Source organism: Hyla sarda, unplaced genomic scaffold, assembly GCF_029499605.1.
Source record: "Hyla sarda isolate aHylSar1 unplaced genomic scaffold, aHylSar1.hap1 scaffold_678, whole genome shotgun sequence".
NCBI classification, from domain to species: Eukaryota; Metazoa; Chordata; class Amphibia; order Anura; family Hylidae; genus Hyla; species Hyla sarda.
The window spans coordinates 1-27,291 of NW_026610695.1; the positions used below are offsets into that span (position 1 = coordinate 1).

General features: G+C 45.9%; 9 non-coding genes and 2 pseudogenes across 9 annotated transcripts; all 11 read right to left on the reverse strand.

Moving 5' to 3' along the window:
• LOC130343292 (U2 spliceosomal RNA) lies at positions 1-45 on the reverse strand (annotated as a pseudogene; the record flags this gene model as incomplete).
• A 2,088-nt stretch (positions 46-2,133) lies between these two features.
• LOC130343272 (U2 spliceosomal RNA) lies at positions 2,134-2,324 on the reverse strand. Its single transcript, XR_008882631.1, has one exon. It is a non-coding gene; the product is annotated as a U2 spliceosomal RNA (small nuclear RNA).
• Positions 2,325-4,423: 2,099 nt separating this feature from the next.
• Positions 4,424-4,614, reverse strand: LOC130343320 (U2 spliceosomal RNA). Its single transcript, XR_008882665.1, has one exon. It is a non-coding gene; the product is annotated as a U2 spliceosomal RNA (small nuclear RNA).
• A 2,105-nt stretch (positions 4,615-6,719) lies between these two features.
• Positions 6,720-6,910, reverse strand: LOC130343332 (U2 spliceosomal RNA). The gene has a single exon (XR_008882676.1). It is a non-coding gene; the product is annotated as a U2 spliceosomal RNA (small nuclear RNA).
• A 2,093-nt stretch (positions 6,911-9,003) lies between these two features.
• LOC130343344 (U2 spliceosomal RNA) lies at positions 9,004-9,194 on the reverse strand. Its single transcript, XR_008882688.1, has one exon. It is a non-coding gene; the product is annotated as a U2 spliceosomal RNA (small nuclear RNA).
• A 2,090-nt stretch (positions 9,195-11,284) lies between these two features.
• LOC130343273 (U2 spliceosomal RNA) lies at positions 11,285-11,475 on the reverse strand. Its single transcript, XR_008882632.1, has one exon. It is a non-coding gene; the product is annotated as a U2 spliceosomal RNA (small nuclear RNA).
• A 2,106-nt stretch (positions 11,476-13,581) lies between these two features.
• LOC130343285 (U2 spliceosomal RNA) lies at positions 13,582-13,772 on the reverse strand. The gene has a single exon (XR_008882640.1). It is a non-coding gene; the product is annotated as a U2 spliceosomal RNA (small nuclear RNA).
• A 2,086-nt stretch (positions 13,773-15,858) lies between these two features.
• Positions 15,859-16,044, reverse strand: LOC130343276 (U2 spliceosomal RNA). The gene has a single exon (XR_008882635.1). It is a non-coding gene; the product is annotated as a U2 spliceosomal RNA (small nuclear RNA).
• Positions 16,045-21,433: 5,389 nt separating this feature from the next.
• LOC130343295 (U2 spliceosomal RNA) lies at positions 21,434-21,651 on the reverse strand (annotated as a pseudogene).
• Positions 21,652-23,751: 2,100 nt separating this feature from the next.
• Positions 23,752-23,942, reverse strand: LOC130343268 (U2 spliceosomal RNA). The gene has a single exon (XR_008882628.1). It is a non-coding gene; the product is annotated as a U2 spliceosomal RNA (small nuclear RNA).
• Positions 23,943-26,020: 2,078 nt separating this feature from the next.
• On the reverse strand, positions 26,021-26,211 carry LOC130343298 (U2 spliceosomal RNA). The gene has a single exon (XR_008882645.1). It is a non-coding gene; the product is annotated as a U2 spliceosomal RNA (small nuclear RNA).
• Positions 26,212-27,291: the final 1,080 nt, after the last annotated feature.

Consider the following 27,291-nt stretch of genomic DNA (forward strand, 5'->3'; position numbering starts at 1 on the left):
GAACAGATACTACACTTGATCTTAGCCAAAAGGCCGAGAAGCGATAACCGTGAAAGGGGCGGGCCCAACAAGGTGCCCTTCATGGGCACTATCACTGCTTGCTGTCAGGGAGGCTGCCAGACAATTTTCCATGCACACTCTGGGCTGGGGGGCAGTCAACCACCAGTACACACAGCAGAACCTAAACCCATACCATTATTGCTAAGCAGCAAGACAGGGGCCCATTGCACTCCCACGGGGCCTTTTTAAATGCAATCCATAACCCGGATTTGCCAGGAACCCTTCTTACTCCTCCTACTTGCATGTGACACTGGGCTTAGGATCTGCATAGGAAACACACACACAAGCACACACCTACCTTTGTTGCCTGCAGATGCCTCCTTGGCTGTCCCCAAACGGTATCAAACCAACACCCACGGGAAGCTGTAAGCATAGAGGACATGCCTGCACCCCATTGGACTTACCTGTGTGGGTTAAACCCGGGTTATTTGACAACCTATGGCGGTGATGGTTCTGCTCAGGCAGAGCAGTGCTGATGCTCCTCATAAAGCTGTCGCTGCTGTGAAGGTTCTAGGTGACATCACAAATCCCTATGGTTACATACACAACAAAGCTGGGTTGTTGTTGTTTACACTCTGCAAGGCCTGTGGAAGTGAGTGACATCATAGCACTGTAGTTCTGAGGGTTCTAGATGGATGCAACAATCTCCTGTTGCTTCTATGAAGGCCATAATAGACGACATCACCAAACAGCTCCATAGTCACATACACAGCAAAGGAGAGATGTTGTTTACACCTAGTGATGTCAGTGGTATTGAGTGACATCACAGCACAGTGCTAAGGCTCCTGGGCCTGGACACAGCAGCGGCTGCAATATCTCAACGGAGAATACGTTTATATATATATGTGTGTGTGTGCGCGTATATATATATATATATATATATATATATATATATATATATATATATATTTCTCCGCCGAAATCACTTTTAAACCCATTTCCACCTTTTTTTCCCTTCTCTTCCTCTTACTTTTTTTTCACGTTTTTTTACGTTTTTCTCCTTTTCGCCTCTTTTCTGGGCGTATTATTCTTCTTTTTCTTCTTTTTTTTCGTCTAATGCATACCCCATCAGTGCAGCAATGCTTATTCAATACCGCCAGCAGATGGAGACACTGGGGGATAATTTTCTAAGGATTTATACTGATTTTTCCTGTCTGAATTTGTCGCACAGAAAGTTGCAGGCCAAATATGTGTGACATTTCTGCGACTTTAGCTTCTAGAGCATTTTTACAACATTATACATAGGTGCTGAATACATAAAAAGTGACTGTTCAGCGACAGACAAGTCGCATCGGCTGAAAGTAGGCCAGAATGTCAGTCCATGTTGGAGCAGGTTTAGATACAGTCTAAAGTATAGATTTCAAAGTCTGTGCACAGAATTTAGCAAGGGCCTCGCACCTTCTGATGCATCAGGTAGGTGCACAATAGCATAGCCTAACCCTCTGTACTTTGGTCTATATTGATGCGGGACATAGACAGCCAGCTGATGACCAATCCATTAGTGCAATGGATGGCTGGAAGCATTTGTCTTTGCCTTTGCAATACCACAGAAGCAATGCATGGTCAATGTACAGCAATGACACACCTGTGTGAACAGCCAGGAGACCCCCCCCCCCATGTTATGTTACATAGTTACATAGTTAGTACGGTCGAAAAAAGACATATGTCCATCAAGTTCAACCAGGGAATTAAGGGGTAGGGGTGTGGCGCGATATTGGGGAAGGGATGAGATTTTATATTTCTTCATAAGCATTAATCTTATTTTGTCAATTAGGAACATTCAGCACCCACCCGCTATCAAGGCAGCTGCCTATCATGTCATGCCCTACCTGCACAGGTGTGCTGGCTACTCAAATGATCCAATTAAGGAGGCCATTTAGTCAGCAGCAGCAGAAGTCCTGTGCCTGGACGCTCCAACAGCGGCCAGACACAAGCAGAAGCAGCAGAAGCAGCAGCAGCACCACCTTTTGTTTTTTGGCTGCAGCAGCAGCAAGGCCCACAGGGCTGGCTAGCTGGCTAGCCAGCAAGCAGGTAGCAATGAAAGTAGGAATCTTTCTTTTTAACCCTGTAAGGGGGTGGTGCACTGTACCCGAAGATACTGCCATATCGGGTCAATGCATAGGGCGACGGAAGCAAGCTTCGAAATCGGCCCCCGTTCTCAAAAATCCATTTAATATATGGTCCCCAGATAGGGGACGTATCAGATATTAAACTGATAAGAACAGATACTACACTTGATCGTAGCCAAAAGGCCGAGAAGCGATAACCGTGAAAGGGGCGGGCCCAACAAGGTGCCCTTCATGGGCACTATCACTGCTTGCTGTCAGGGAGGCTGCCAGACAATTTTCCATGCACACTCTGGGCTGGGGGGCAGTCAACCACCAGTACACACAGCAGAACCTAAACCCATACCATTATTGCTAAGCAGCAAGACAGGGGCCCATTGCACTCCCACGGGGCCTTTTTAAATGCAATCCATAACCCGGATTTGCCAGGAACCCTTCTTACTCCTCCTACTTGCATGTGACACTGGGCTTAGGATCTGCATAGGAAACACACACACAAGCACACACCTACCTTTGTTGCCTGCAGATGCCTCCTTGGCTGTCCCCAAACGGTATCAAACCAACACCCACGGGAAGCTGTAAGCATAGAGGACATGCCTGCACCCCATTGGACTTACCTGTGTGGGTTAAACCCGGGTTATTTGACAACCTATGGCGGTGATGGTTCTGCTCAGGCAGAGCAGTGCTGATGCTCCTCATAAAGCTGTCGCTGCTGTGAAGGTTCTAGGTGACATCACAAATCCCTATGGTTACATACACAACAAAGCTGGGTTGTTGTTGTTTACACTCTGCAAGGCCTGTGGAAGTGAGTGACATCATAGCACTGTAGTTCTGAGGGTTCTAGATGGATGCAACAATCTCCTGTTGCTTCTATGAAGGCCATAATAGACGACATCACCAAACAGCTCCATAGTCACATACACAGCAAAGGAGAGATGTTGTTTACACCTAGTGATGTCAGTGGTATTGAGTGACATCACAGCACAGTGCTAAGGCTCCTGGGCCTGGACACAGCAGCGGCTGCAATATCTCAACGGAGAATACGTTTATATATATATGTGTGTGTGTGCGCGTATATATATATATATATATATATATATATATATATATATATATATATATATATATATTTCTCCGCCGAAATCACTTTTAAACCCATTTCCACCTTTTTTTCCCTTCTCTTCCTCTTACTTTTTTTTCACGTTTTTTTACGTTTTTCTCCTTTTCGCCTCTTTTCTGGGCGTATTATTCTTCTTTTTCTTCTTTTTTTTCGTCTAATGCATACCCCATCAGTGCAGCAATGCTTATTCAATACCGCCAGCAGATGGAGACACTGGGGGATAATTTTCTAAGGATTTATACTGATTTTTCCTGTCTGAATTTGTCGCACAGAAAGTTGCAGGCCAAATATGTGTGACATTTCTGCGACTTTAGCTTCTAGAGCATTTTTACAACATTATACATAGGTGCTGAATACATAAAAAGCGACTGTTCAGCGACAGACAAGTCGCATCGGCTGAAAGTAGGCCAGAATGTCAGTCCATGTTGGAGCAGGTTTAGATACAGTCTAAAGTATAGATCTCAAAGTCTGTGCACAGAATTTAGCAAGGGCCTCGCACCTTCTGATGCATCAGGTAGGTGCACAATAGCATAGCCTAACCCTCTGTACTTTGGTCTATATTGATGCGGGACATAGACAGCCAGCTGATGACCAATCCATTAGTGCAATGGATGGCTGGAAGCATTTGTCTTTGCCTTTGCAATACCACAGAAGCAATGCATGGTCAATTTACAGCAATGACACACCTGTGTGAACAGCCAGGAGACCCCCCCCCCCCCCATGTTATGTTACATAGTTACATAGTTAGTACGGTCGAAAAAAGACATATGTCCATCAAGTTCAACCAGGGAATTAAGGGGTAGGGGTGTGGCGCGATATTGGGGAAGGGATGAGATTTTATATTTCTTCATAAGCATTAATCTTATTTTGTCAATTAGGAACATTCAGCACCCACCCGCTATCAAGGCAGCTGCCTATCATGTCATGCCCTACCTGCACAGGTGTGCTGGCTACTCAAATGATCCAATTAAGGAGGCCATTTAGTCAGCAGCAGCAGAAGTCCTGTGCCTGGACGCTCCAACAGCGGCCAGACACAAGCAGAAGCAGAAGAAGCAGCAGCAGCACCACCTTTTGTTTTTTGGCTGCAGCAGCAGCAAGGCCCACAGGGCTGGCTAGCTGGCTAGCCAGCAAGCAGGTAGCAATGAAAGTAGGAATCTTTCTTTTTAACCCTGTAAGGGGGTGGTGCACTGTACCCGAAGATACTGCCATATCGGGTCAATGCATAGGGCGACGGAAGCAAGCTTCGAAATCGGCCCCCGTTCTCAAAAATCCATTTAATATATGGTCCCCAGATAGGGGACGTATCAGATATTAAACTGATAAGAACAGATACTACACTTGATCTTAGCCAAAAGGCCGAGAAGCGATAACCGTGAAAGGGGCGGGCCCAACAAGGTGCCCTTCATGGGCACTATCACTGCTTGCTGTCAGGGAGGCTGCCAGACAATTTTCCATGCACACTCTGGGCTGGGGGGCAGTCAACCACCAGTACACACAGCAGAACCTAAACCCATACCATTATTGCTAAGCAGCAAGATAGGGGCCCATTGCACTCCCACGGGACCTTTTTAAATGCAATCCATAACCCGGATTTGTCAGGAACCCTTCTTACTCCTCCTACTTGCATGTGACACTGGGCTTAGGATCTGCATAGGAAACACACACACAAGCACACACCTACCTTTGTTGCCTGCAGATGCCTCCTTGGCTGTCCCCAAACGGTATCAAACCAACACCCACGGGAAGCTGTAAGCATAGAGGACATGCCTGCACCCCATTGGACTTACCTGTGTGGGTTAAACCCGGGTTATTTGACAACCTATGGCGGTGATGGTTCTGCTCAGGCAGAGCAGTGCTGATGCTCCTCATAAAGCTGTCGCTGCTGTGAAGGTTCTAGGTGACATCACAAATCCCTATGGTTACATACACAACAAAGCTGGGTTGTTGTTGTTTACACTCTGCAAGGCCTGTGGAAGTGAGTGACATCATAGCACTGTAGTTCTGAGGGTTCTAGATGGATGCAACAATCTCCTGTTGCTTCTATGAAGGCCATAATAGACGACATCACCAAACAGCTCCATAGTCACATACACAGCAAAGGAGAGATGTTGTTTACACCTAGTGATGTCAGTGGTATTGAGTGACATCACAGCACAGTGCTAAGGCTCCTGGGCCTGGACACAGCAGCGGCTGCAATATCTCAACGGAGAATACGTTTATATATATGTGTGTGTGTGCGCGTATATATATATATATATATATATATATATATATATATATATATATATATATATATATTTCTCCGCCGAAATCACTTTTAAACCCATTTCCACCTTTTTTTCCCTTCTCTTCCTCTTACTTTTTTTTCAAGTTTTTTTACGTTTTTCTCCTTTTCGCCTCTTTTCTGGGCGTATTATTCTTCTTTTTCTTCTTTTTTTTCGTCTAATGCATACCCCATCAGTGCAGCAATGCTTATTCAATACCGCCAGCAGATGGAGACACTGGGGGATAATTTTCTAAGGATTTATACTGATTTTTCCTGTCTGAATTTGTCGCACAGAAAGTTGCAGGCCAAATATGTGTGACATTTCTGCGACTTTAGCTTCTAGAGCATTTTTACAACATTATACATAGGTGCTGAATACATAAAAAGCGACTGTTCATCGACAGACAAGTCGCATCGGCTGAAAGTAGGCCAGAATGTCAGTCCATGTTGGAGCAGGTTTAGATACAGTCTAAAGTATAGATCTCAAAGTCTGTGCACAGAATTTAGCAAGGGCCTCGCACCTTCTGATGCATCAGGTAGGTGCACAATAGCATAGCCTAACCCTCTGTACTTTGGTCTATATTGATGCGGGACATAGACAGCCAGCTGATGACCAATCCATTAGTGCAATGGATGGCTGGAAGCATTTGTCTTTGCCTTTGCAATACCACAGAAGCAATGCATGGTCAATGTACAGCAATGACACACCTGTGTGAACAGCCAGGAGACCCCCCCCCCCCCCCCATGTTATGTTACATAGTTACATAGTTAGTACGGTCGAAAAAAGACATATGTCCATCAAGTTCAACCAGGGAATTAAGGGGTAGGGGTGTGGCGCGATATTGGGGAAGGGATGAGATTTTATATTTCTTCATAAGCATTAATCTTATTTTGTCAATTAGGAACATTCAGCACCCACCCGCTATCAAGGCAGCTGCCTATCATGTCATGCCCTACCTGCACAGGTGTGCTGGCTACTCAAATGATCCAATTAAGGAGGCCATTTAGTCAGCAGCAGCAGAAGTCCTGTGCCTGGACGCTCCAACAGCGGCCAGACACAAGCAGAAGCAGAAGCAGCAGAAGCAGCAGCAGCACCACCTTTTGTTTTTTGGCTGCAGCAGCAGCAAGGCCCACAGGGCTGGCTAGCTGGCTAGCCAGCAAGCAGGTAGCAATGAAAGTAGGAATCTTTCTTTTTAACCCTGTAAGGGGGTGGTGCACTGTACCCGAAGATACTGCCATATCGGGTCAATGCATAGGGCGACGGAAGCAAGCTTCGAAATCGGCCCCCGTTCTCAAAAATCCATTTAATATATGGTCCCCAGATAGGGGACGTATCAGATATTAAACTGATAAGAACAGATACTACACTTGATCTTAGCCAAAAGGCCGAGAAGCGATAACCGTGAAAGGGGCGGGCCCAACAAGGTGCCCTTCATGGGCACTATCACTGCTTGCTGTCAGGGAGGCTGCCAGACAATTTTCCATGCACACTCTGGGCTGGGGGGCAGTCAACCACCAGTACACACAGCAGAACCTAAACCCATACCATTATTGCTAAGCAGCAAGACAGGGGCCCATTGCACTCCCACGGGGCCTTTTTAAATGCAATCCATAACCCGGATTTGCCAGGAACCCTTCTTACTCCTCCTACTTGCATGTGACACTGGGCTTAGGATCTGCATAGGAAACACACACACAAGCACACACCTACCTTTGTTGCCTGCAGATGCCTCCTTGGCTGTCCCCAAACGGTATCAAACCAACACCCACGGGAAGCTGTAAGCATAGAGGACATGCCTGCACCCCATTGGACTTACCTGTGTGGGTTAAACCCGGGTTATTTGACAACCTATGGCGGTGATGGTTCTGCTCAGGCAGAGCAGTGCTGATGCTCCTCATAAAGCTGTCGCTGCTGTGAAGGTTCTAGGTGACATCACAAATCCCTATGGTTACATACACAACAAAGCTGGGTTGTTGTTGTTTACACTCTGCAAGGCCTGTGGAAGTGAGTGACATCATAGCACTGTAGTTCTGAGGGTTCTAGATGGATGCAACAATCTCCTGTTGCTTCTATGAAGGCCATAATAGACGACATCACCAAACAGCTCCATAGTCACATACACAGCAAAGGAGAGATGTTGTTTACACCTAGTGATGTCAGTGGTATTGAGTGACATCACAGCACAGTGCTAAGGCTCCTGGGCCTGGACACAGCAGCGGCTGCAATATCTCAACGGAGAATACGTTTATATATATGTGTGTGTGTGCGCGTATATATATATATATATATATATATATATATATATATATATATATTTCTCCGCCGAAATCACTTTTAACCCCATTTCCACCTTTTTTTCCCTTCTCTTCCTCTTACTTTTTTTTCACGTTTTTTTACGTTTTTCTCCTTTTCGCCTCTTTTCTGGGCGTATTATTCTTCTTTTTCTTCTTTTTTTTCGTCTAATGCATACCCCATCAGTGCAGCAATGCTTATTCAATACCGCCAGCAGATGGAGACACTGCGGGATAATTTTCTAAGGATTTATACTGATTTTTCCTGTCTGAATTTGTCGCACAGAAAGTTGCAGGCCAAATATGTGTGACATTTCTGCGACTTTAGCTTCTAGAGCATTTTTACAACATTATACATAGGTGCTGAATACATAAAAAGCGACTGTTCAGCGACAGACAAGTCGCATCGGCTGAAAGTAGGCCAGAATGTCAGTCCATGTTGGAGCAGGTTTAGATACAGTCTAAAGTATAGATCTCAAAGTCTGTGCACAGAATTTAGCAAGGGCCTCGCACCTTCTGATGCATCAGGTAGGTGCACAATAGCATAGCCTAACCCTCTGTACTTTGGTCTATATTGATGCGGGACATAGACAGCCAGCTGATGACCAATCCATTAGTGCAATGGATGGCTGGAAGCATTTGTCTTTGCCTTTGCAATACCACAGAAGCAATGCATGGTCAATGTACAGCAATGACACACCTGTGTGAACAGCCAGGAGACCCCCCCCCCCCCATGTTATGTTACATAGTTACATAGTTAGTACGGTCGAAAAAAGACATATGTCCATCAAGTTCAACCAGGGAATTAAGGGGTAGGGGTGTGGCGCGATATTGGGGAAGGGATGAGATTTTATATTTCTTCATAAGCATTAATCTTATTTTGTCAATTAGGAACATTCAGCACCCACCCGCTATCAAGGCAGCTGCCTATCATGTCATGCCCTACCTGCACAGGTGTGCTGGCTACTCAAATGATCCAATTAAGGAGGCCATTTAGTCAGCAGCAGCAGAAGTCCTGTGCCTGGACGCTCCAACAGTGGCCAGACACAAGCAGAAGCAGAAGCAGCAGAAGCAGCAGCAGCAGCACCACCTTTTGTTTTTTGGCTGCAGCAGCAGCAAGGCCCACAGGGCTGGCTAGCTGGCTAGCCAGCAAGCAGGTAGCAATGAAAGTAGGAATCTTTCTTTTTAACCCTGTAAGGGGGTGGTGCACTGTACCCGAAGATACTGCCATATCGGGTCAATGCATAGGGCGACGGAAGCAAGCTTCGAAATCGGCCCCCGTTCTCAAAAATCCATTTAATATATGGTCCCCAGATAGGGGACGTATCAGATATTAAACTGATAAGAACAGATACTACACTTGATCTTAGCCAAAAGGCCGAGAAGCGATAACCGTGAAAGGGGCGGGCCCAACAAGGTGCCCTTCATGGGCACTATCACTGCTTGCTGTCAGGGAGGCTGCCAGACAATTTTCCATGCACACTCTGGGCTGGGGGGCAGTCAACCACCAGTACACACAGCAGAACCTAAACCCATACCATTATTGCTAAGCAGCAAGACAGGGGCCCATTGCACTCCCACGGGGCCTTTTTAAATGCAATCCATAACCCGGATTTGCCAGGAACCCTTCTTACTCCTCCTACTTGCATGTGACACTGGGCTTAGGATCTGCATAGGAAACACACACACAAGCACACACCTACCTTTGTTGCCTGCAGATGCCTCCTTGGCTGTCCCCAAACGGTATCAAACCAACACCCACGGGAAGCTGTAAGCATAGAGGACATGCCTGCACCCCATTGGACTTACCTGTGTGGGTTAAACCCGGGTTATTTGACAACCTATGGCGGTGATGGTTCTGCTCAGGCAGAGCAGTGCTGATGCTCCTCATAAAGCTGTCGCTGCTGTGAAGGTTCTAGGTGACATCACAAATCCCTATGGTTACATACACAACAAAGCTGGGTTGTTGTTGTTTACACTCTGCAAGGCCTGTGGAAGTGAGTGACATCATAGCACTGTAGTTCTGAGGGTTCTAGATGGATGCAACAATCTCCTGTTGCTTCTATGAAGGCCATAATAGACGACATCACCAAACAGCTCCATAGTCACATACACAGCAAAGGAGAGATGTTGTTTACACCTAGTGATGTCAGTGGTATTGAGTGACATCACAGCACAGTGCTAAGGCTCCTGGGCCTGGACACAGCAGCGGCTGCAATATCTCAACGGAGAATACGTTTATATATATGTGTGTGTGTGCGCGTATATATATATATATATATATATATATATATATATATATATATATTTCTCCGCCGAAATCACTTTTAAACCCATTTCCACCTTTTTTTCCCTTCTCTTCCTCTTACTTTTTTTTCACGTTTTTTTACGTTTTTCTCCTTTTCGCCTCTTTTCTGGGCGTATTATTCTTCTTTTTCTTCTTTTTTTTCGTCTAATGCATACCCCATCAGTGCAGCAATGCTTATTCAATACCGCCAGCAGATGGAGACACTGGGGGATAATTTTCTAAGGATTTATACTGATTTTTCCTGTCTGAATTTGTCGCACAGAAAGTTGCAGGCCAAATATGTGTGACATTTCTGCGACTTTAGCTTCTAGAGCATTTTTACAACATTATACATAGGTGCTGAATACATAAAAAGCGACTGTTCAGCGACAGACAAGTCGCATCGGCTGAAAGTAGGCCAGAATGTCAGTCCATGTTGGAGCAGGTTTAGATACAGTCTAAAGTATAGATCTCAAAGTCTGTGCACAGAATTTAGCAAGGGCCTCGCACCTTCTGATGCATCAGGTAGGTGCACAATAGCATAGCCTAACCCTCTGTACTTTGGTCTATATTGATGCGGGACATAGACAGCCAGCTGATGACCAATCCATTAGTGCAATGGATGGCTGGAAGCATTTGTCTTTGCCTTTGCAATACCACAGAAGCAATGCATGGTCAATGTACAGCAATGACACACCTGTGTGAACAGCCAGGAGACCCCCCCCCCCCCATGTTATGTTACATAGTTACATAGTTAGTACGGTCGAAAAAAGACATATGTCCATCAAGTTCAACCAGGGAATTAAGGGGTAGGGGTGTGGCGCGATATTGGGGAAGGGATGAGATTTTATATTTCTTCATAAGCATTAATGTTATTTTGTCAATTAGGAACATTCAGCACCCACCCTCTATCAAGGCAGCTGCCTATCATGTCATGCCCTACCTGCACAGGTGTGCTGGATACTCAAATGATCCAATTAAGGAGGCCATTTAGTCAGCAGCAGCAGAAGTCCTGTGCCTGGACGCTCCAACAGCGGCCAGACACAAGCAGAAGCAGAAGCAGCAGAAGCAGCAGCAGCACCACCTTTTGTTTTTTGGCTGCAGCAGCAGCAAGGCCCACAGGGCTGGCTAGCTGGCTAGCCAGCAAGCAGGTAGCAATGAAAGTAGGAATCTTTCTTTTTAACCCTGTAAGGGGGTGGTGCACTGTACCCGAAGATACTGCCATATCGGGTCAATGCATAGGGCGACGGAAGCAAGCTTCGAAATCGGCCCCCGTTCTCAAAAATCCATTTAATATATGGTCCCCAGATAGGGGACGTATCAGATATTAAACTGATAAGAACAGATACTACACTTGATCTTAGCCAAAAGGCCGAGAAGCGATAACCGTGAAAGGGGCGGGCCCAACAAGGTGCCCTTCATGGGCACTATCACTGCTTGCTGTCAGGGAGGCTGCCAGACAATTTTCCATGCACACTCTGGGCTGGGGGGCAGTCAACCACCAGTACACACAGCAGAACCTAAACCCATACCATTATTGCTAAGCAGCAAGACAGGGGCCCATTGCACTCCCACGGGGCCTTTTTAAATGCAATCCATAACCCGGATTTGCCAGGAACCCTTCTTACTCCTCCTACTTGCATGTGACACTGGGCTTAGGATCTGCATAGGAAACACACACACAAGCACACACCTACCTTTGTTGCCTGCAGATGCCTCCTTGGCTGTCCCCAAACGGTATCAAACCAACACCCACGGGAAGCTGTAAGCATAGAGGACATGCCTGCACCCCATTGGACTTACCTGTGTGGGTTAAACCCGGGTTATTTGACAACCTATGGCGGTGATGGTTCTGCTCAGGCAGAGCAGTGCTGATGCTCCTCATAAAGCTGTCGCTGCTGTGAAGGTTCTAGGTGACATCACAAATCCCTATGGTTACATACACAACAAAGCTGGGTTGTTGTTGTTTACACTCTGCAAGGCCTGTGGAAGTGAGTGACATCATAGCACTGTAGTTCTGAGGGTTCTAGATGGATGCAACAATCTCCTGTTGCTTCTATGAAGGCCATAATAGACGACATCACCAAACAGCTCCATAGTCACATACACAGCAAAGGAGAGATGTTGTTTACACCTAGTGATGTCAGTGGTATTGAGTGACATCACAGCACAGTGCTAAGGCTCCTGGGCCTGGACACAGCAGCGGCTGCAATATCTCAACGGAGAATACGTTTATATATATGTGTGTGTGTGCGCGTATATATATATATATATATATATATATATATATATATATATATATATATCTCCGCCGAAATCACTTTTAAACCCATTTCCACCTTTTTTTCCCTTCTCTTCCTCTTACTTTTTTTTCACGTTTTTTTACGTTTTTCTCCTTTTCGCCTCTTTTCTGGGCGTATTATTCTTCTTTTTCTTCTTTTTTTTCGTCTAATGCATACCCCATCAGTGCAGCAATGCTTATTCAATACCGCCAGCAGATGGAGACACTGGGGGATAATTTTCTAAGGATTTATACTGATTTTTCCTGTCTGAATTTGTCGCACAGAAAGTTGCAGGCCAAATATGTGTGACATTTCTGCGACTTTAGCTTCTAGAGCATTTTTACAACATTATACATAGGTGCTGAATACATAAAAAGCGACTGTTCAGCGACAGACAAGTCGCATCGGCTGAAAGTAGGCCAGAATGTCAGTCCATGTTGGAGCAGGTTTAGATACAGTCTAAAGTATAGATCTCAAAGTCTGTGCACAGAATTTAGCAAGGGCCTCGCACCTTCTGATGCATCAGGTAGGTGCACAATAGCATAGCCTAACCCTCTGTACTTTGGTCTATATTGATGCGGGACATAGACAGCCAGCTGATGACCAATCCATTAGTGCAATGGATGGCTGGAAGCATTTGTCTTTGCCTTTGCAATACCACAGAAGCAATGCATGGTCAATGTACAGCAATGACACACCTGTGTGAACAGCCAGGAGACCCCCCCCCCCCCCCATGTTATGTTACATAGTTACATAGTTAGTACGGTCGAAAAAAGACATATGTCCATCAAGTTCAACCAGGGAATTAAGGGGTAGGGGTGTGGCGCGATATTGGGGAAGGGATGAGATTTTATATTTCTTCATAAGCATTAATCTTATTTTGTCAATTAGGAACATTCAGCACCCACCCGCTATCAAGGCAGCTGCCTATCATGTCATGCCCTACCTGCACAGGTGTGCTGGCTACTCAAATGATCCAATTAAGGAGGCCATTTAGTCGTCAGCAGCAGCAGAAGTCCTGTGCCTGGACGCTCCAACAGCGGCCAGACACAAGCAGAAGCAGAAGCAGCAGAAGCAGCAGAAGCAGCAGCAGCACCACCTTTTGTTTTTTGGCTGCAGCAGCAGCAAGGCCCACAGGGCTGGCTAGCTGGCTAGCCAGCAAGCAGGTAGCAATGAAAGTAGGAATCTTTCTTTTTAACCCTGTAAGGGGGTGGTGCACTGTACCCGAAGATACTGCCATATCGGGTCAATGCATAGGGCGACGGAAGCAAGCTTCGAAATCGGCCCCCGTTCTCAAAAATCCATTTAATATATGGTCCCCAGATAGGGGACGTATCAGATATTAAACTGATAAGAACAGATACTACACTTGATCTTAGCCAAAAGGCCGAGAAGCGATAACCGTGAAAGGGGCGGGCCCAACAAGGTGCCCTTCATGGGCACTATCACTGCTTGCTGTCAGGGAGGCTGCCAGACAATTTTCCATGCACACTCTGGGCTGGGGGGCAGTCAACCACCAGTACACACAGCAGAACCTAAACCCATACCATTATTGCTAAGCAGCAAGACAGGGGCCCATTGCACTCCCACGGGGCCTTTTTAAATGCAATCCATAACCCGGATTTGCCAGGAACCCTTCTTACTCCTCCTACGTGCATGTGACACTGGGCTTAGGATCTGCATAGGAAACACACACACAAGCACACACCTACCTTTGTTGCCTGCAGATGCCTCCTTGGCTGTCCCCAAACGGTATCAAACCAACACCCACGGGAAGCTGTAAGCATAGAGGACATGCCTGCACCCCATTGGACTTACCTGTGTGGGTTAAACCCGGGTTATTTGACAACCTATGGCGGTGATGGTTCTGCTCAGGCAGAGCAGTGCTGATGCTCCTCATAAAGCTGTCGCTGCTGTGAAGGTTCTAGGTGACATCACAAATCCCTATGGTTACATACACAACAAAGCTGGGTTGTTGTTGTTTACACTCTGCAAGGCCTGTGGAAGTGAGTGACATCATAGCACTGTAGTTCTGAGGGTTCTAGATGGATGCAACAATCTCCTGTTGCTTCTATGAAGGCCATAATAGACGACATCACCAAACAGCTCCATAGTCACATACACAGCAAAGGAGAGATGTTGTTTACACCTAGTGATGTCAGTGGTATTGAGTGACATCACAGCACAGTGCTAAGGCTCCTGGGCCTGGACACAGCAGCGGCTGCAATATCTCAACGGAGAATACGTTTATATATATGTGTGTGTGTGCGCGTATATATATATATATATATATATATATATATATATATATATATATTCTCCGCCGAAATCACTTTTAAACCCATTTCCCTTTTTTTCCCTTCTCTTCCTCTTACTTTTTTTTCAAGTTTTTTTACGTTTTTCTCCTTTTCGCCTCTTTTCTGGGCGTATTATTCTTCTTTTTCTTCTTTTTTTTCGTCTAATGCATACCCCATCAGTGCAGCAATGCTTATTCAATACCGCCAGCAGATGGAGACACTGGGGGATAATTTTCTAAGGATTTATACTGATTTTTCCTGTCTGAATTTGTCGCACAGAAAGTTGCAGGCCAAATATGTGTGACATTTCTGCGACTTTAGCTTCTAGAGCATTTTTACAACATTATACATAGGTGCTGAATACATAAAAAGCGACTGTTCAGCGACAGACAAGTCGCATCGGCTGAAAGTAGGCCAGAATGTCAGTCCATGTTGGAGCAGGTTTAGATACAGTCTAAAGTATAGATCTCAAAGTCTGTGCACAGAATTTAGCAAGGGCCTCGCACCTTCTGATGCATCAGGTAGGTGCACAATAGCATAGCCTAACCCTCTGTACTTTGGTCTATATTGATGCGGGACATAGACAGCCAGCTGATGACCAATCCATTAGTGCAATGGATGGCTGGAAGCATTTGTCTTTGCCTTTGCAATACCACAGAAGCAATGCATGGTCAATGTACAGCAATGACACACCTGTGTGAACTGCCAGGAGACCCCCCCCCCCCATGTTATGTTACATAGTTACATAGTTAGTACGGTCGAAAAAAGACATATGTCCATCAAGTTCAACCAGGGAATTAAGGGGTAGGGGTGTGGCGCGATATTGGGGAAGGGATGAGATTTTATATTTCTTCATAAGCATTAATCTTATTTTGTCAATTAGGAACATTCAGCACCCACCCGCTATCAAGGCAGCTGCCTATCATGTCATGCCCTACCTGCACAGGTGTGCTGGATACTCAAATGATCCAATTAAGGAGGCCATTTAGTCAGCAGCAGCAGAAGTCCTGTGCCTGGACGCTCCAACAGCGGCCAGACACAAGCAGAAGCAGAAGCAGCAGAAGCAGCAGCAGCACCACCTTTTGTTTTTTGGCTGCAGCAGCAGCAAGGACCACAGGGCTGGCTAGCTGGCTAGCCAGCAAGCAGGTAGCAATGAAAGTAGGAATCTTTCTTTTTAACCCTGTAAGGGGGTGGTGCACTGTACCCGAAGATACTGCCATATCGGGTCAATGCATAGGGCGACGGAAGCAAGCTTCGAAATCGGCCCCCGTTCTCAAAAATCCATTTAATATATGGTCCCCAGATAGGGGACGTATCAGATATTAAACTGATAAGAACAGATAAGGTTTCAACAAAATTTTATTGAATAAATAAGAAACCATACAAAATTTAAAATGCAAAATAATAAAAGGTTCACAAAAGTTTTAAAATACAAATAATAAAACCAGTAATAAAAGGAGAAAAAATAAAAATGGCAGGATAAAACATTATACAAATGTCATAAAAACTGATTATACTGTTATTTCGTTCCATAGAGGCAGACACCACATGGATGCTGCCTCGCTGGCCCCCAACTGTTTCTTGTCTCTTAGGTAATAGATGTACATCTCACTCAGGGCCAGCTTTATACAGTTTTTAACATCAATAAAATCATGTTTAAAAAGTAAGATGTTCCTAACTTTCCAGATGGCATTTTTAAAACAATTAATAATCATCCAGCAGATCATCTGCTGTTTAAAATTGGGGCAGTTAAAAAGACCGTAAAAGACACATTCGTGATTAAAATCTTTTAGGCCGCAGGTCCACTTCAAAAGTGGGCCTACCTTCCTCCAAAGCTCCCGTGCAAAAGGGCAGTTCCAAAATATGTGCAGCACCGTTTCGTCCACTCCGCAGCCATCTCTCGGGCACTTGGCTCTCGCCACCAGTCCTCGCCTGTGCTGAAACTCACGAGTAGGGAGGCACTGGTGGACGATTGCCCAGGCAAGATCCCTGTGTACATTCGCCAGAAACTTCCCGTACACGTTCCGCCATACCTTTTTGGATCTTGCCTGTGTGAAATTGGACACTGCCAGGGTAACCTCACTCCGCCTGAGGATATTTGATACCTTTCTCTGGTCCCCCAGTATGTCAGGCTCCAAATCTTGGAGACCTAGGAGCCTGACTGTCTTTTCCAACACCACATAATGTTTTGGGGGACACAGAAGCACCGGAGCGTTCAGAGGGATGCGCAACCATCTTTTAAAAACCATGCCCGCAGCGTACCTTAAAAAGCAGCTAAAAATGCCATCGGATTTAATAATTTTAAAACAGAAACAGAAATACTTTATGTAAAAGAAAGTAAAAAGGTTAGGAACATCTTTCCCGCCATTATCTTTACTTTTGTACATAAAATCACGCTTTAATTTCTCCATTTTTGAACCCCATAAAAAAGTAAAAACAATTCTAGTTACTTTTTTAATGTATAAAATAGATGGAGGAAATACCATGGCAATGTATAGCATAATAGGGAGTAAAACCATCTTTATTATTAAAATCTTCCCCTCCATGGTAAGGTTTCTAAGATTCCACATTAAAATCTTCTTCTCCATCTTAGCTATAGCTGAATCCCAGTTAGGGCTCCCATCATTGACCTGGTTAAAAACAATACCTAAAACTTTAATTTGATCCTGTTGCATTGTGACTCCTGGGGTGATGGATGAATCCCAGGAGCCAATATAAAAACAGTCACATTTATCTGTGTTTAGCTTAAAACCAGAGACCTCGCAGAAATAGCTGGTGTTCCTCAATGCCCCCCTCATGGATGGAGAGTCCGGGCACAGTATGGTGACATCATCCATGTACCCCAACACCTTTAGATGGGTCCCTCCTCCACCAGGTATCGGTACGCCTCTTACTACCCGGTCTTTTCTGAGGAGGGCCATCAGTGGTTCGATTGCGCAAATAAAAAGGAGTGGGGACAGGGGGCAGCCCTGTTTGACACCTGATAAAAGAGGAACACCGCTGGTTAAAAAGCCATTAACAGAGACTTGACTAAAACAGGATCGGTATAAAAGCATGATTCGGCTTAAAATCGTTTCAGGCACTGCCATCTTTTTAAGAACTAAAAACAGGTATTCATGGGAGACCCTATCAAAGGCTTTTTCAAAGTCTAAGGATAAAATTGCTACAGTTTGATTTCTATCCTTAAAATACCATAAAACATCTCTTAAAATATTTAGGGATTCAGCTATAGACCTTCCAGGTACCCCACAAACCTGATTTGGGTGAATTAATTTATGAATAAAAGGTTTAAAACGGACAGCTAATAACTTGGCTAAAACTTTATAATCAACATTTAAAAGTGTGATGGGGCGCCAATTTTTTAGCATATCCTTTTCACCCTTTTTAAAAAGTAATGATACAATCCCCCTCCTCCAGGAAGGGGGAAGTTCATTAACAATAAAAGTTTCTTTATACAATAAAACCATATCATCCTTTAAAATATCCCAAAAAGCTAAATAAAATTCGATGGGTAAACCATCTTCCCCAGGGGCCTTCCCACTAGAAAAACTTTTAAAAACAAATAAAAGTTCATCTAAGTTAAGATCACGGGATAAAACCTCCTGGTCTAAAACATCTAGCTTAAAATCAAGGGAATTAAGAACATGTTCTAAAAAGGATGGATTAAGATCTTTCTTATTAAAAAGAAGCTGGTAGAAGTTAAAAACTGCATCTAACATGCCTTTTGGAGTGGATTCACCCTCAAGGTTTTGGATGATATCCCTCCTATTCATCACTTTTTTAAAAAAGAAACGGGAACATTTCTCGCCCTCCTCCAGGTGCTGCACATGTGAGTTAAAAATGATTTGTTTCCCTTTCTTTTCTATGGCATGTTTTATTTCAGTTTTAAGGTTTAAAATATCATTTTCTACATCCATACCAGCTTCTTTCAATTTAAAAAGTACATTTAAACGCATGTTAAGAACATAAAACCACTGTTTTTCCATTTTTGCCTTCTTCTTACCTGCTTTGATAAAAAAAAATCTGATTTTAGATTTGGTGCCCTCCCACCAGTGCAGCATAGGCTCGTGGGGTTTTCTTTGTGATTGCCAGCATTGGTAGGTCCGCACAAACTCCTCTTTTATCTCAGGGTCCTCTAGGAGTGTGGTGTTTAATCTCCAGAGGCCCCTTTTTGCTTTTTGCTCCCCCTCTAGCTCCAGGCCCACCAAGAGGAGCTTATGATCAGAGAAGATATTCTGCTCGAGCGTGCATTTCAGGGGTTTAAAAGCTCTAGAGGAAAAAATAAAATCGATTCTGGAGCTCACTCTTCCATTGGACCATGTGGCGCCTGGGTCCTCCGGCAAGAGATCCTTCCAGCAATCTTTCAAATTAAAATCATCAATAAAATTTTTAAGCAGGTAAGAAGTGCGGTCTTTACGATTAATATCCCCACCCTGCCGGTGTTCCCCATCACGTATGCAGTTAAAATCACCTCCCACCAGCAGGGGGGAAGACCCAACACAAAACAGTGGTAAAATTTCAAATAGTTCTGCCCGCTCCTGTTTATCAGGAGGGGCATACACATTTAAAACACGAATTAAAAGTCCATTAAAATATAGATGAATTAAAAGAGCTCTGCCAGGCACAATCTCAGTTACTGTATGAATAGAAAAGGACTGGCCTCGGCAGAGCAGCCCAACACCCACAGAACGACAGTCATTTGCACCGGACCATATGGATGGGCCCAGCTTCCAGTCTTCTTTTAAGTCTTTATAGTCCATTTTACTAGGGATTCCACATTCTTGTAGCAGGCAAAGGTCAAAGTCACATGTCTCTAGATAAGAAAATAAAGCAGCCCTGCGATCAGGGCTCTTTAAGGACCTCACATTGAGTGAGGCAATTTTTACAGGGATAGGCATAGTTTATGGAGAGTCCGTGCTTGGAGAATCAAAGTCAATAATAAGCTGCGTACCGTCATCCCCCGCCTGCGGGGTCATCAGCTCCTTGATGTTCTGAGGGTCGGAGCTTGAGATCGATGATGCCCCGACCCTGAGCTCGCTCTCGTCCGAACTACGGCACGCCGCTTTCCTTTGAATGTCTTCCTCTTCTTCTTCTCTTTGTCTTTTAAATGTCACACTGCTGTCCATATCCTCTGTGTTGCTCTCACTCGATGTAATCTCTGGCCCCCGGCTGATGGATCTGCGTCTTCTTTCATCATTTGACGACTGGAACTGCTGCACAGGGGCCTGTGAGGCCTCTTTTCCGGAACCTTTGCCGCTACCTTGGGAAGTTTTCATCGCTTGTTCCCCAGCAAGCGTTGCTGAGGACTGTTGCTCCAACTTCCCCATCGATCGACGATGGCCAGTTTTACCCACCGGGTCCACTGCTGGCGGGGCAGCAAACCCTGGTTTGGCGCCACTTGTCTTCTTGGCCCTGTCCTGTATAGGCGGAGTAACAGGACCGGGCTCAGACCTGGCCACCTGGCTCCCCTTCCGGCGGGCTTTCACCGGGGCCTCTTCGTCCGGAGCAGGGCGACCCTGGGCCAAGCCAGTACCTGGCTTATGCTGCAATTTTGGGTCCACTTTTGCCCCCACCGAGGCCCGTCGGCTGCCACCCGCCACAGGTGAGCCCCCTTCAGAAGTTTCGGCGGGCTCTTGAGCCAGGTAGGAAGTCGATCGACGTCTTTCAATTTCCCGGGCAGTAAACTCGATCACCCGCCCGGGCTTCGTGGAATCCCCATGGCCTCCCCCTAGCACTACCACCGGTGGGCCCCCCGATGGAGCACCAGAGGTCTTGGGCCTGGACCCATCAGTACCTGCCATCTGGGGTTTGGGCATCTTAAAAAAGGACGTCTTTTGTCCTGTCCCCTCTTTGGGTGGGCCCAGCCTTGACCCACCCATCGTAGTTTTTGCTTTATGGGGACAGGAATTAAAATCGTGATTTTCCTCTCCGCAGAGGTTGCACCTTATCGTATGGCTACATCTTGAGGCTATGTGACCTTCTTGGCCACACCTATTGCAGCGAATCACACGCTCCGCGCCGCAGGTCTCCTGGGTGTGGCCAAACCTCAAGCAATTTCGGCAATACATAGGCATTTGAGGATAGAACAGGAAGCCCCGAACTCTCCCGATGGCAAAATTTGGGGGCGGATGGCAAAGACCCCCAATACCACCGGGATCCTTACGGAGCTTGACCCAGAACTTCCTCTTGCCGTTCCAGAACCGCACGGAGTTCAAGATTTTGTTTGCGAATCGCACCTCTTCGCAGTATCGCCGAAGAAAAGTGGCTATATCCTCCGTGGTCACATGAGGGCTGTGCATAGCCACCACCAACGGTATATGTTCCTCACCATAGAGGAACTGGAACGAAAGACCGTCGAGTCGATCGTCCCTCTGGTCCGCACCAGACAAGGTTGCATAGATGTTATCGCAACACGCCGTGGCCGTGAAGGTGACGGTATACAGGCCACGGCTTTCCTGGTCATTTAGACACAGGATGTCCTCCCTATTGAGGCGGAAGTAGTCAAGAAGAATCACCTCCGCAATGAAGCGGAGGTTCTTCAACTGACGATGGCTCTCCGACACCTCTATGCGGATGGTATTTCGCATCGACATTTCCCCAGAGGGGAAAGCCCAGGAGAACGGCATCTTCCACACCCAGGGACTAAGCCCCTTCCCCAATAGCAGCAGGGGCTCGGAATCCCGCTATAAAAGCGGAACCCTTACCCAAGGCAGAGGTCGGGGGTACCCTAGGTGCTTCCGAAGCTACAGGTAACGCTCAACGTACCGAAAATGCCTTCTGAGACACAAGGTCCCAGAGACAGGGGGATCGCAACCCGTTGTCCGTGGACTAAGCCCGCTCCCCAATAGCAGCAAGGGGGTGAAGTCCCTCCGTAAGGAGAGACAATCCCCCAAGGCCGAGAAGCGGGGTACCACAGACACCTTCCGACCAGACCAAATGCAGATACTACACTTGATCTTAGCCAAAAGGCCGAGAAGCGATAACCGTGAAAGGGGCGGGCCCAACAAGGTGCCCTTCATGGGCACTATCACTGCTTGCTGTCAGGGAGGCTGCCAGACAATTTTCCATGCACACTCTGGGCTGGGGGGCAGTCAACCACCAGTACACACAGCAGAACCTAAACCCATACCATTATTGCTAAGCAGCAAGACAGGGGCCCATTGCACTCCCACGGGGCCTTTTTAAATGCAATCCATAACCCGGATTTGCCAGGAACCCTTCTTACTCCTCCTACTTGCATGTGACACTGGGCTTAGGATCTGCATAGGAAACACACACACAAGCACACACCTACCTTTGTTGCCTGCAGATGCCTCCTTGGCTGTCCCCAAACGGTATCAAACCAACACCCACGGGAAGCTGTAAGCATAGAGGACATGCCTGCACCCCATTGGACTTACCTGTGTGGGTTAAACCCGGGTTATTTGACAACCTATGGCGGTGATGGTTCTGCTCAGGCAGAGCAGTGCTGATGCTCCTCATAAAGCTGTCGCTGCTGTGAAGGTTCTAGGTGACATCACAAATCCCTATGGTTACATACACAACAAAGCTGGGTTGTTGTTGTTTACACTCTGCAAGGCCTGTGGAAGTGAGTGACATCATAGCACTGTAGTTCTGAGGGTTCTAGATGGATGCAACAATCTCCTGTTGCTTCTATGAAGGCCATAATAGACGACATCACCAAACAGCTCCATAGTCACATACACAGCAAAGGAGAGATGTTGTTTACACCTAGTGATGTCAGTGGTATTGAGTGACATCACAGCACAGTGCTAAGGCTCCTGGGCCTGGACACAGCAGCGGCTGCAATATCTCAACGGAGAATACGTTTATATATATGTGTGTGTGTGCGCGTATATATATATATATATATATATATATATATATATATATATATTTCTCCGCCGAAATCACTTTTAACCCCATTTCCACCTTTTTTTCCCTTCTCTTCCTCTTACTTTTTTTTCACGTTTTTTTACGTTTTTCTCCTTTTCGCCTCTTTTCTGGGCGTATTATTCTTCTTTTTCTTCTTTTTTTTCGTCTAATGCATACCCCATCAGTGCAGCAATGCTTATTCAATACCGCCAGCAGATGGAGACACTGGGGGATAATTTTCTAAGGATTTATACTGATTTTTCCTGTCTGAATTTGTCGCACAGAAAGTTGCAGGCCAAATATGTGTGACATTTCTGCGACTTTAGCTTCTAGAGCATTTTTACAACATTATACATAGGTGCTGAATACATAAAAAGCGACTGTTCAGCGACAGACAAGTCGCATCGGCTGAAAGTAGGCCAGAATGTCAGTCCATGTTGGAGCAGGTTTAGATACAGTCTAAAGTATAGATCTCAAAGTCTGTGCACAGAATTTAGCAAGGGCCTCGCACCTTCTGATGCATCAGGTAGGTGCACAATAGCATTGCCTAACCCTCTGTACTTTGGTCTATATTGATGCGGGACATAGACAGCCAGCTGATGACCAATCCATTAGTGCAATGGATGGCTGGAAGCATTTGTCTTTGCCTTTGCAATACCACAGAAGCAATGCATGGTCAATGTACAGCAATGACACACCTGTGTGAACAGCCAGGAGACCCCCCCCCCCCCCCCCATGTTATGTTACATAGTTACATAGTTAGTACGGTCGAAAAAAGACATATGTCCATCAAGTTCAACCAGGGAATTAAGGGGTAGGGGTGTGGCGCGATATTGGGGAAGGGATGAGATTTTATATTTCTTCATAAGCATTAATCTTATTTTGTCAATTAGGAACATTCAGCACCCACCCGCTATCAAGGCAGCTGCCTATCATGTCATGCCCTACCTGCACAGGTGTGCTGGCTACTCAAATGATCCAATTAAGGAGGCCATTTAGTCAGCAGCAGCAGAAGTCCTGTGCCTGGACGCTCCAACAGCGGCCAGACACAAGCAGAAGCAGAAGCAGCAGAAGCAGCAGCAGCACCACCTTTTGTTTTTTGGCTGCAGCAGCAGCAAGGCCCACAGGGCTGGCTAGCTGGCTAGCTGGCTAGCCAGCAAGCAGGTAGCAATGAAAGTAGGAATCTTTCTTTTTAACCCTGTAAGGGGGTGGTGCACTGTACCCGAAGATACTGCCATATCGGGTCAATGCATAGGGCGACGGAAGCAAGCTTTGAAATCGGCCCCCGTTCTCAAAAATCCATTTAATATATGGTCCCCAGATAGGGGACGTATCAGATATTAAACTGATAAGAACAGATACTACACTTGATCTTAGCCAAAAGGCCGAGAAGCGATAACCGTGAAAGGGGCGGGCCCAACAAGGTGCCCTTCATGGGCACTATCACTGCTTGCTGTCAGGGAGGCTGCCAGACAATTTTCCATGCACACTCTGGGCTGGGGGGCAGTCAACCACCAGTACACACAGCAGAACCTAAACCCATACCATTATTGCTAAGCAGCAAGACAGGGGCCCATTGCACTCCCACGGGGCCTTTTTAAATGCAATCCATAACCCGGATTTGCCAGGAACCCTTCTTACTCCTCCTACTTGCATGTGACACTGGGCTTAGGATCTGCATAGGAAACACACACACAAGCACACACCTACCTTTGTTGCCTGCAGATGCCTCCTTGGCTGTCCCCAAACGGTATCAAACCAACACCCACGGGAAGCTGTAAGCATAGAGGACATGCCTGCACCCCATTGGACTTACCTGTGTGGGTTAAACCCGGGTTATTTGACAACCTATGGCGGTGATGGTTCTGCTCAGGCAGAGCAGTGCTGATGCTCCTCATAAAGCTGTCGCTGCTGTGAAGGTTCTAGGTGACATCACAAATCCCTATGGTTACATACACAACAAAGCTGGGTTGTTGTTGTTTACACTCTGCAAGGCCTGTGGAAGTGAGTGACATCATAGCACTGTAGTTCTGAGGGTTCTAGATGGATGCAACAATCTCCTGTTGCTTCTATGAAGGCCATAATAGACGACATCACCAAACAGCTCCATAGTCACATACACAGCAAAGGAGAGATGTTGTTTACACCTAGTGATGTCAGTGGTATTGAGTGACATCACAGCACAGTGCTAAGGCTCCTGGGCCTGGACACAGCAGCGGCTGCAATATCTCAACGGAGAATACGTTTATATATATATGTGTGTGTGTGCGCGTATATATATATATATATATATATATATATATATATATTTCTCCGCCGAAATCACTTTTAAACCCATTTCCACCTTTTTTTCCCTTCTCTTCCTCTTACTTTTTTTTCACGTTTTTTTACGTTTTTCTCCTTTTCGCCTCTTTTCTGGGCGTATTATTCTTCTTTTTCTTCTTTTTTTTCGTCTAATGCATACCCCATCAGTGCAGCAATGCTTATTCAATACCGCCAGCAGATGGAGACACTGGGGGATAATTTTCTAAGGATTTATACTGATTTTTCCTGTCTGAATTTGTCGCACAGAAAGTTGCAGGCCAAATATGTGTGACATTTCTGCGACTTTAGCTTCTAGAGCATTTTTACAACATTATACATAGGTGCTGAATACATAAAAAGCGACTGTTCAGCGACAGACAAGTCGCATCGGCTGAAAGTAGGCCAGAATGTCAGTCCATGTTGGAGCAGGTTTAGATACAGTCTAAAGTATAGATCTCAAAGTCTGTGCACAGAATTTAGCAAGGGCCTCGCACCTTCTGATGCATCAGGTAGGTGCACAATAGCATAGCCTAACCCTCTGTACTTTGGTCTATATTGATGCGGGACATAGACAGCCAGCTGATGACCAATCCATTAGTGCAATGGATGGCTGGAAGCATTTGTCTTTGCCTTTGCAATACCACAGAAGCAATGCATGGTCAATTTACAGCAATGACACACCTGTGTGAACAGCCAGGAGACCCCCCCCCCCCCATGTTATGTTACATAGTTACATAGTTAGTACGGTCGAAAAAAGACATATGTCCATCAAGTTCAACCAGGGAATTAAGGGGTAGGGGTGTGGCGCGATATTGGGGAAGGGATGAGATTTTATATTTCTTCATAAGCATTAATCTTATTTTGTCAATTAGGAACATTCAGCACCCACCCGCTATCAAGGCAGCTGCCTATCATGTCATGCCCTACCTGCACAGGTGTGCTGGCTACTCAAATGATCCAATTAAGGAGGCCATTTAGTCAGCAGCAGCAGAAGTCCTGTGCCTGGACGCTCCAACAGCGGCCAGACACAAGCAGAAGCAGCAGAAGCAGCAGCAGCACCACCTTTTGTTTTTTGGCTGCAGCAGCAGCAAGGCCCACAGGGCTGGCTAGCTGGCTAGCCAGCAAGCAGGTAGCAATGAAAGTAGGAATCTTTCTTTTTAACCCTGTAAGGGGGTGGTGCACTGTACCCGAAGATACTGCCATATCGGGTCAATGCATAGGGCGACGGAAGCAAGCTTCGAAATCGGCCCCCGTTCTCAAAAATCCATTTAATATATGGTCCCCAGATAGGGGACGTATCAGATATTAAACTGATAAGAACAGATACTACACTTGATCTTAGCCAAAAGGCCGAGAAGCGATAACCGTGAAAGGGGCGGGCCCAACAAGGTGCCCTTCATGGGCACTATCACTGCTTGCTGTCAGGGAGGCTGCCAGACAATTTTCCATGCACACTCTGGGCTGGGGGGCAGTCAACCACCAGTACACACAGCAGAACCTAAACCCATACCATTATTGCTAAGCAGCAAGATAGGGGCCCATTGCACTCCCACGGGACCTTTTTAAATGCAATCCATAACCCGGATTTGTCAGGAACCCTTCTTACTCCTCCTACTTGCATGTGACACTGGGCTTAGGATCTGCATAGGAAACACACACACAAGCACACACCTACCTTTGTTGCCTGCAGATGCCTCCTTGGCTGTCCCCAAACGGTATCAAACCAACACCCACGGGAAGCTGTAAGCATAGAGGACATGCCTGCACCCCATTGGACTTACCTGTGTGGGTTAAACCCGGGTTATTTGACAACCTATGGCGGTGATGGTTCTGCTCAGGCAGAGCAGTGCTGATGCTCCTCATAAAGCTGTCGCTGCTGTGAAGGTTCTAGGTGACATCACAAATCCCTATGGTTACATACACAACAAAGCTGGGTTGTTGTTGTTTACACTCTGCAAGGCCTGTGGAAGTGAGTGACATCATAGCACTGTAGTTCTGAGGGTTCTAGATGGATGCAACAATCTCCTGTTGCTTCTATGAAGGCCATAATAGACGACATCACCAAACAGCTCCATAGTCACATACACAGCAAAGGAGAGATGTTGTTTACACCTAGTGATGTCAGTGGTATTGAGTGACATCACAGCACAGTGCTAAGGCTCCTGGGCCTGGACACAGCAGCGGCTGCAATATCTCAACGGAGAATACGTTTATATATATGTGTGTGTGTGCGCGTATATATATATATATATATATATATATATATATATATATATTTCTCCGCCGAAATCACTTTTAAACCCATTTCCACCTTTTTTTCCCTTCTCTTCCTCTTACTTTTTTTTCACGTTTTTTTACGTTTTTCTCCTTTTCGCCTCTTTTCTGGGCGTATTATTCTTCTTTTTCTTCTTTTTTTTCGTCTAATGTATACCCCATCAGTGC